This window comes from Nuphar pumila, unplaced genomic scaffold (genome assembly GCF_984573655.1).
Source record: "Nuphar pumila unplaced genomic scaffold, dmNupPumi1.hap1.1 HAP1_SCAFFOLD_611, whole genome shotgun sequence".
NCBI lineage: Eukaryota > Viridiplantae > Streptophyta > Magnoliopsida > Nymphaeales > Nymphaeaceae > Nuphar > Nuphar pumila.
The window spans coordinates 39823-50576 of record NW_028323416.1 but is presented as its reverse complement, the minus strand read 5'-3'; positions in this window follow the sequence as shown (position 1 = coordinate 50576).

Sequence of the window (10754 nt, the reverse complement as noted above, 5' to 3'; positions counted from 1 at the left end):
AGTCCGAAGACCGCTGAGACGGCCGCAAGAGAATCGAGATCCTGTCGCATTGTCGGAGTCAGTTGGGCTTTCTTGGTACGTGTAGCTCCATTGCCAGGAGCAAACAGCAAGCTTGGGGCATTCCGCCGCAACTAAATAAGTGGTGATGATCATTTGCCATATTACACTACTACAGCGATCACATGAATATTATGTTAAATTCAAGTAGAACTTGAGATTTAGATTACCACTACCGTCTCTTGAGGCAGGACCAGCCGACTTGAATGAGTACATGAATAAACATAAACGAATAAATATAAAAAACCAACCCGGAATCATGCCATGTCCCTGAGCAGCTGCGCACCTCTGTCAAGTCCATGTATATTGCATCACTTGTGTCCGGTCCATCATCGATATTGGTCGAGTTCACCAAGAACTCGAGCGTGTCCGGGTCCATGCCCATCATAGCCTGACCCCAGATCTGGTTTGGCCCGTTGACTGTCAACTGGACTTTGCCTTGCAGGCTAACAGCGATGCCAAACGCGACACGAGCGCCGTAGATGTAAGGCTTGACGAATGTGTTCAACGACCTGACCCAGCTTGTGTGTTTTTGCTTCTTTGCCAGGGCGGGCTTGTTCCGAAGACTCAAAGGCGCACTGGGCAGGAACTCATACGTGATGTTGCCATTGTACAGCGAGTTGCGGACATCCGCGACAAGCACAACTCCTGTTGTCGGGCCATCCTGCACACCACAATGTGGAACATGTAAGTCAATCTGTTATACATGAATGATGATGCATCTTTTCACACATCGACATGGATGTCGGCAACTCTAATAAGTACTTGGCAATTGGTGCTACCATTACTGTTGGAAGTTGATCTCTTGATGAAGGTTCTGAGTATGGGTTGCGACGATCTCCTTCCTTGCAGGGTACAAGATGACAAAGAGTAAGACAAGTCAGGTCAGGCAATGGTAAGTCAGGTTGCAGACTCATTTGTTCCAGGGGCTGGCAACGGTCATTTTCATCACCTGAGTGATTAAAATCGTCAATCGGGTGATCACGCCGGGTCCACGCAAACTTCCCAACTGTCTAGCTTTCAGACTGGCCTAAATACTCTTGCCTCGAGCGGTAGCAATGATACACTGATTCCCAAGTTACACTTGAATTTGGCAATCTCAATGAGGATGCAGTAGTCTTCTCATGAAGATACACCATCGTCGCGGCACATGTGACTCAGGCAAGCTCTCATGAAAGGTTCTGATACCCTGCGCTGTCTGTGCAAGTGGCTCAATCTATCGATAACCGTACACATGCCTTAAAACCTGGTACGCCTGCCTTGAAATGCTGGCGTGTTTTAACGGGCGAGACACTGCAAAGTTGCATATTCTCGAGCCAACTGGAGGAATGCAGCACTCCCCAAGGAAGTGCTAGGCTATGAAGGCGTTCTGAATGCTTCACCTCAATAAACAACATCCAAAAATTGACTCCTGACAACCAGCAAACAAAGCGAGGAAGTGTGCTGGTGACATGACGCGAGCCTCTGATGATTAGGGGTGTGCTGATCTTTGACACACCCTGTTTGCCAAGTTTTCGGCGAGACGAGGGTGCGCAGCCAACCTCACCAAACCAATGTGACTAGTAGCAGGGCACATCAGAGGGGGGGGACGCACGTAAAGCCCTCCGAGTCGAGGGTGAGGGATTCCAGCGTTGGTGTTGCTTCCGGAGCAAACAAGAAGGCGGCCATCATGCAAGAAGGCCATGCCAAAAACTCCATGGTCGTGGTTCGATACGCCTATGCCTCTGATCACCGCGACTAGCTTCAGAACGCCTGCTGCGTTTGGCATGATGTAGGACACCTGCAGGTGGCTGACTCGATCAACGGCGTCCCAGAAAAAGATTATGTTTGGTTCATATCGACCCAATTTGCACATCTGGTCTCTAGTGGGCTTGCATGCCAATACCATGCAAATGGGTGAGAAAGAAGGTGCTGTCAGCCTTACCAAGGGGCTCTTCAGACGGCACTCAGGTGCTAACAGGACATGTGCGAAGACTATAAGTGCTAACGAAAGGGCAAACACCAAGACACGAGACACTCTGCACCCCATATTCCGTCGTGCCATTCAAAGAGTACAGAAGGCGAGGGCAAACTGGTACCGGCAGCCAGATGTGATCACTCAAATCCTCTTGAGGACTAGCTCTCGCGCCATAGACTCTAGTGTCTTTCCAACAGTTCCATGTCCATTGTCACAATGCCACAGTCCCCGATATAATCCAAAGATAAGACGTGCTTCCTATGGTTTAAAATGCTCCCATTCTAACAGCATCTCAACACATTCCACCCGCACAACACTGTCAGCTTGCATGCGTGCGTCCATACTTGCACGCGTTCTGCAGGTGATGTCTGAGTCTTGAAACACTTGCCTTGCCAACCCCTGAATTGCCGATCCAAGATCTCAGCAACCAGACCACCCTGTGGGCGTTATTGTTGAGCAGGGTTCCCATCAAACCGGGGTTGAAAGGTATGAATTGGATTTCTAACCAGTTAAGAGATGTCATCCTGGGGGCCTACCTGCTTGAGATGATCGGCCTTCTGATCGAGGCAAATCTATCGCCAGATAGAACTAACCCCGGGTGGGTTGAGTGTGTCATTTTGTTTCTAAACTTTTCACCAAAAGGTGGATTTGATTTGATTTCAATGGACTTCCCAACCAGTTTTATGAACTGGACACCAGTAGCCATCCTACCGCCAAAGCCCCCTGGTCTCCCGCCTCTCGCGCCGTCTTTCCAGGGGAGGGGCCATGGCGTGGTGCCCGATTGATCTATCATATTTTGATTTACCCGGGGTTTGAAGGTATTGCAGCCCAGATGCATTGAAAGATTCAGAAAGGACTGCGAGATCCTGCACCGGCATGCAGAGCCTTGACTACGGCGGTGTCGCACAAAATCTGCGCGATTTTGCTGCTGGGGTATGACCTCATTGCTACAGAAAAATCTGCGGTTTGGCCTCAGTAACCCCCCTGGCCTGCCTCCCACATCCCTCACACACACCAGCACGCACAAACAGCACCCATAGACAAGCGCACAGGTGTGCAGAAAAAGTGATGGGCCGTACTGCAGCTTGATAGCCGGGAGGTGCAGGGTTGGGCTGAGTGCTATCGGTGGGAAGTTTGGAGTGCGCGATGTACAATTTGAACGACACATCATCATCCCGCGGATCACAAGCCAGGCCAAGACTATGTTCATTGGCAGTGGCACACTGAAGATGAGTGTGTTGCTGGTGATGTTATACTCGTCGTCAACCTCGATCCTGCGAATTTGCCCAGGGAATCCGTCCTGGCGAACGCTTGCAAAGATTGAGCCATGACAGAATACCATGCGAGTCACCTGCACAAAAGGAGTACACAGTGAATTAGTTGTAAAACTTCACAATGGTCTGACATGTTCAGACTCTTTGTAAAGAGTTAAGGGACAGGTTACTTAACAGAGCCTGAACGATTCAGCTCGGGCTGACAATGAAGGGAAGTCATTGGATTGGGGCCACGAGTGATAACACAACACCACACATCGGTGCTTGCTTTTAAGGCTCTCGCAGTCGCCATCTGTCGACGTCTTATAAGTCATTGGTGCACTCAATGATATGCCTCAACACATGCCTCAAGAGCTGTGGACATTGCTTTAAGCTATAAGGACACGCTAGCTATCTCCTACTCTTGAGTGACATTGCCTCTGGCCAATGTCAATGACGCGCCAGAATGGAGTCCGATCCCCATTTTCTCCCAAAGTCGTACATTTTAGGTAACGCAACCCACAAACTACCAGGACTGGCAATTTGCCGGGCAATTGGCCAGCAGTGCCTGCAATTCATACCATGAAAGGTTGACCTAGGAGGCTACAAGTTGTTTGAGGACTGTTCCTTGTTGTTCCTGACATGCTTCCAACGCCTCGCCAATTGCTGGTTTGTGGTTTAGATTGCTGACAAGAAGCTTCCCCCTGTTCCCCATCCACTCAAGAGCTGGCTGCATACACAGCACCGGAGATGTCCATACCACCCAACACACAACAAACACCAACTCCTATAGAAGGAAATGCACCCGGTTTGCCTCACATAAATGGCAAGCCGTATATGCGAGTGTGCGATGACAGGGCGAAGTAACATAGCCAATTGATTTGTTGTAATTTAGTTATCATGTCGCGCGTCCACTCAAACGATTGAAGTAAGTGGCTCCAGAAAACTGCTGAGGTAGTCAACCGGCCGGGATAAGTGTCCATTTGCATTTCAAATGTTGTCCAGTATGTTTCAGTCATCATGCATCAGAATCTGCTTGAACAAAAGACAAACAAGATCACGAACGCGCGATGCAACGATCTCCTAAACAGCATTCACTTTTGCCGGCATGCAGTACAAGGAGCATTTCGAATCTGAAGGGAATCAGACGCACCCAGGCCTTGTCTGCAGGAGGTGCCACCAGAACTTTCTTTTGAATGAACTTGACATTGCTTCCGAAGGGCCCACCGAAGTCCGTGGTGACCGGGATTAAGGTGTAGAATACTTGCACCACATTGGAGACAAGGTTTGACATACTGGACACGTACACATCTGTCTGCCCGGCTGTAGCTTCTGGCCAGACGAAAGTTTTCACGCTGAGCGAGTCGAGCGTGTCTGGCCTGGGGGGAAGCATCGAGGGACCCACGAATAAGTTGACGCCCTTGAGCAAGAACCCTGCGACCGCAAAGCGCGCCTTCGATGGCTGACAAAGAACGAGCCCGTGGAATTGACGTGGGTTGGGACCACTCAGAAAAGGAGAAATGGAAGAAAGTTGTGCAACGTGGCCATCGTAGAACTGATCACCGCTGAGGAACGCCGCGACCAGACCTGGTCACACTTACATTTCAGCATTGGCAGCACCAGCTGAGCCCTGGGCGTTAGCACGGCGCATTGACGCCGCAATCGCCGATGTCATCGTTTGATGGCAGCTGTACAAGAGGGGGGGGGGCGCACTTCTTCCTGGGGATGTGGAAGTGGAGCCCCCACTTGCACCAAAAAAACAAGAAAAGGTGCATAAAAACCTATGACATGCTTTTCTATGACCGGACACCTCAATCTGCACCAAAGACACGAGGTGGATGTTTTGGGTTATCGAACAGCATGCAGAAGGGTGGGAAAGGGTGTTGTTGCAAGAGGCAGCCATGTCCGGCTTCACTCTTTCCTATTGGGCTCTTCTGACGGCAATCAAGTCCCAGAAAACGCGTGTCAAGCCCATAGATGCAAGCGACGTGACAACAACGATGATGAAATCGCAGACAAGTTCGGCGGCACTTCAGCTTCACTTCAGCGAAGAACACACACCTGATATCGTCCCAGGCTCGCCCTTGGAAACTTGGACTCCAGTAGTCACTCTGTGGATAATGGGTGGCACTGCTTCCAGATTGACCGTAGCAAACGAGATCTGCTTCCCATTAATCATCAGAGTCACTGCCTGAGGAGCTGGCAAGTAAGCCCTGCGCACAGCGTGTGTGTTGATCGACGAACTTCTATGGCAGGCATCTGATTGTGCATTCCGATGTACTGCCACCATGCAACCTTGAATCCCTGACAGCCAAGGTACCCACTGCTTTGTGCGGTAGTTCGCCAGAAGAATCGAGTTCGACAGCCATTCTGTTGACCCGAAACCCGGTCGCGGTAGCTCAGTGTAAACACACTCTTTCCCACCCTTTTACATGCATTCTCAGGCCCCTCGACACGCAGGGTCTGACGCAGCGCTGGTTCTGTGCCTGTGTTTCTCTCGGTCGACAAACTCGGATGATAAGCAAGCAAGCTTGCAGCCAAGGGGGTAATGAGTGGTTAAGTGAGAAAGAAAGTGCGGACCCGCCTCTCGATGTATTTTCCAGCTCTGGTTTTGATTGATTTGTTTAATTTTCCTTGCCTTTCCGTTCCTTCTAGTCACAGGTTATCGTCTGCTGGCCGAAATGTCTCATCAAAGAGGGCCGAATGCATGTGAGTATCAATGAGAAGATCCATGCGAGCGTGCATGGGACACCAAGGTACATGTGAGAGTTCTCACAATGTTCCGATTTGCGGAAGGAGTTGCCATTGTCCATGCAGGAGCAATGCACTTCTCCAAAGCAAGCTGATACAACATCGTTGTCTTTAAGGTAATTTTTCAGAAGTCAGAAATTACATGAATGACAACGATGTTTTACCAGCTTGCTTTGGAGTAGATGAGCCTCGCAACCTTGCCATGAATTGCTTTGCGTAGGGATTTCTGAACACCTCATCGGACAAACTCAGCAGCGTATTTGGCAGACGCCTCAACAACGTGTGGAACATCCCGACACTCAGGAATCCTTGCCTTTGCGGTAAGCCATATGTGAGCTCTTCATATGGGAACTCAACTCCACAAATGCAACATTGCCAAGCCAGTAAAGAAGCCTGAATGTTCGCAACTTTCAGCATGTCTGTGATGGCGGTTTGGTACCCCACATGAAATGTCTCTATGAGATGCAATGTGTGATGCACCCTCCTATCCAATGAACCTCCCATCCCCACAACTACCGCGTCTTCCGCCACAACATCAGATACGGCATTCTGGGCAGTGGTATTGACAGCTTTGCAGCCAAGCGAAGCATGCAAACCTGAAGTCTACGTAGTGCTTGCCCGCCACAATCATAGGAGAAACGCCTTCTTTGTACTCCGCTCCGTCAATCAACCAAAGAGGCTTATTGTTGGGAGCGACGCCCACCGCTGTGAGCACGGAGACTGCAGGGAAATTCACAAAGCTCTCCATCCTCAAAACGAAATTGGTGTATGACGCAGGGATGCGGTTGGCGGAGACAACGAACGGCGTGTCTGGCGCCGTGACGAACCCATAAATCGCAGCTCCATCCACGTCCGTGTTGGGGTTGTCGCCCGAGTAAACCCTCACCAGTGAGCCTGCGCACAGAGCAAGCTTGGCGCGCACAGATCTGACTCTGCGTGACGGTACGCGGATACACGAGTGCTAAACTACGATCCGACACAGTTCATTAAAGCTCACACAATGGCTTGAGACGAGATGAACGCAACCTTACCAAGCTTGCCCCACGGGCTTCAGTCGCATGCCATGCATGACATACTCCAGGCTGGGCCGGGTATGCTTGCCTCGGGTGACGGCAATGGTAGCGCAGACTTCCGAATCTTTCTTGGAGTTCTTGCCCATGTTGAAGTGGATGTGGAAGTGCTGTACAACGATACATCATTACATCACATAGATAATGGCAGAAATAGTCAACAAGCAACCATAAACAACATTCCAAACAAAACTGCTCATTGAACGTCAGCGGCCGGGACAGGCAAGCCTGTCATGAATGCGCGGCCGCTCTCGCAGGAAGTGTAAAACGATACATCATCATCATCATCCAGGCGGCGACAACGCTAAAGATATGCCTGCGCTGATTGTTACATAAGCGCACTCTGTACATGTACCGAATTTTGAGGCGCCTGTTCATGCAATTGAAGACTAGCAACCATCACGTTAGGCACAGAAAGCCACCCCTACCACTCGTCAGGGTGCGCAGTGATGAGTATTTCTTCTGGATTTGTTGCAGGTGACATACTTGCCCTGCCGAACAAACAGGTGTGATGAAGCCCATTGTGCCTCGACCGGTGTCAAGTGTGTCAGAAGGCTTGGTGTTCATCTGCAACTCTGCCCGCCTCCGACGATCCAAGCATTCGCTACAGAGTTGGCACGGTTTGTGGCATTTATCACGGACTATATCTGCGAAGAAGAACTGCCTTGATTGTGTGAGACAACGAGGGGACAAGAGCAGCCCGTCGCCAGATTGTAACTTGCGGGCAATAATGCTCAACAAGGCATGGATCGGGGGACAACATGGGGGTTACATCCCAACCTGACGAAGCACTGTACAACATGGGGAGCACACCCGGCACAGAGGTGATCTTTGCGACAGTAAACGCGAAGTAAATTGTCTGGAAGTCATTGAAGTTGTCAAAGATTGTGAAGCTCACGTTGTAGCGGCCCACGGTCAAGGGCACTGCCAGAACGGGGGAGTTTGTCCCCAAGGCCGCGCCTGTGTTGACATTGGCCCAGGCAAACGCCTCGAGGGAGGCTCCGGTTGCATGCGTGTGACTGGGAGAGCCATCCACGAGGACATTGGCAAACGCTTTGTTGACTTCCGTGATGAACAGCACCTCTTGGTTCGCAACAAACGTGGCATGAAGTCCGACATCTGCAATCAGCACCAAGTCGGTACCCCCATGATCACTGGTATCGTTGGTAATTCAGGCTATGGTAAGTCAGGCTCGTCCAGGCACGCTGGCGTCGGGTGACGGTACTGGTAGCACTGATTCCCAGGTAGTTCTTTGAGTTGCCAGTCTGCATGTGGATGCAGTAGTGGTGTATAAAGATACATCAGCGTCGATTCTAAACAAGTGTGTATCAAAATCAATCAGAACTCATGCCAAGGCACACTTGACAGAGCAATTGCTTGCCAGGCAAGGTTCATGCTGACAGGCACCCATTCTGACATATCTATGACCCGGTTGGACAAACGAATCAAACGTGGCAATCCTTCTTTCTATTACAACCGACAGCACCATGGATCGCAATTTGGCCTGGAGAACGCTAGCTTGATAGGTTTCATGAAAAGGTGGGCAGGGGAGCCGGCAGGGTTTTCTTGATTAAGCTGGCCAGTGCACTGCATGTTTGTCACTGTATGACACCATGCTCATGATTGATTTATCATACCTCCAGTCGTTGCTGTAAGCTGCGTTGCGGTCCCACCCCAAGGTCCTCGGCTGTGGCCGCTACAACGAGCATGGCCACAACCGAGAATAGCACGTTTGCCCGCATCCAATGTGAACCGCCTGCACAATCCGCCCTTGTTTCTCTGCTCACAGGTCGTGCTCTGATGTACTGCATGGTTGCTCTCCCAAACGCAGTAGAGCGCGCATAGCAGTGCCAATATGCTGGTAGCTGTCCACGTGCATCGAAATGTGGCCAGTGAGACCAGCAATACGGTTGGTGCAGCCAGGGTTCATGACCACAGGAACTGAATCGAAGAAAACATTTCCATTTTCAGAAACGGGTGCGGAAGGATGGGGCGTGTTGTAGGCGATAATTGGGTTTCTTCGGCGTGGGTGGTTAACAGTTACAGTGCGGTTAACTGTTAGCGGCTAACGGTTACATGACGGACAGGACGGCATCCGTTTGTACCCGACTCCATGCGAACCAGCGTTTTGAAGCATGCACGATGTAATTTGTACGCGGCAAAGGGGAAGAAGCTGTTGGCCACGTAGCCTGCCATGCTACCCTGACAGGAACCCCGCTCGTGTTGCAGCTCGACATGCACAGGTTTGCACACACTCCATTACACGACATATTTGACAGTACAGCTGACATGAACCTTCTCGTTCGATGCATGTGAATTACTTATTGCGTCCGCTTTTGCAAGCATGTTGACACATCGTGTTCAAGACGTGGGCACTATGTTTGCTGACATGCGTCATTTCGGTTACGTGCATGAACCAGAACAACAGGGTGCACTTACCAGAGCTAGCAGGGCTTTGCGGCACCAGAAACGGTTGTCTCGAGTTGCTGACGAGACACATGTGCAGATTTCACCACAACACTCGTGCAAGTTGGAATAGTACGCAGGCTATGCCCTCGGGACTGCTTTCGGACCGTTAATTACTGATATGGACATGAAATGAAATGCCCACACTCGTTGATGACCATAAGGCAAATTTAATGTGTACATGTGTACTATACGGAAGAGGGTTGTAACAACCGCCTCGAGCACATGCAATGGTACCATCAAGTGCACTGCAGAGCCAAAATTGTGAAACGCCTGAATCACAAACACAGAACTCGAAAATATGCGTGGCAGTTCGATGCGTGGATTAATTATTGCCTTCATCATGCTGCCACATTGTGACGGATGAGTGCTGGTTGCAGAATCCCGGCCGATGATGTACCCCTAATGTATTCCGGCCTAATGTACTTGACGGAGAGACGTAGGGTGGCAACCGAGAGCCGTGTGAGAGCAAGGACGCGATACCTACGACAGACGGTTTGCGCAAGGCGTTCACTCGACAGCAAGCCGTGCGCTCTCTTCGTGCGCGTTCAATGTGGCTGTGGACATGGGATGCTACCCAAGTCGAAGCTTGTTGTGAGTTGACAGAATAGCAAGCACTCGATAGCAAATTATGACACACAACCTGCTCTTATATGGCCAACACTTTACGAATGCTTTCTTTTGTCACTTTCGATGGTAAAAGCATCAGTTCATGAGTTCGCTGCAATATTTATACATGGTAATGACGGATGAGCCAACAATTGCTGCTCCGTCTAACGCACATTTCAGAAATGATATGTTTGATTGCACTTGCTGTCACATAACGCCCCACATGCCTGGAAAATCAACGCATGGTTCGTACTCGAAAAGCTGATGACATCAGAGATGTGTACGGGCTGACCTATCTCGTGCCACCGACACATGTAGTGTGGAACTTTTCTATACAAGTCTCTACAAACGTGCCCTGTCCATCAAGGTTCCTGATGAGGCAAAAAGCGAATGCGCTCGGAAGGGTTCTGCGAAAGACTATCACGGGATCAGGTCATTAACTTCATTTTGTTTTCGTTCGACACAAACAATCCCACCGTTACATCACACGCTGCAACATACAAAAACTTCAGAGAAGTGTATTCCCCTTACTTCTGCGGGTGATTATTTCGTAACCTAGGCATCGTTCGGTTGCAAGGATGCGTCTACTTC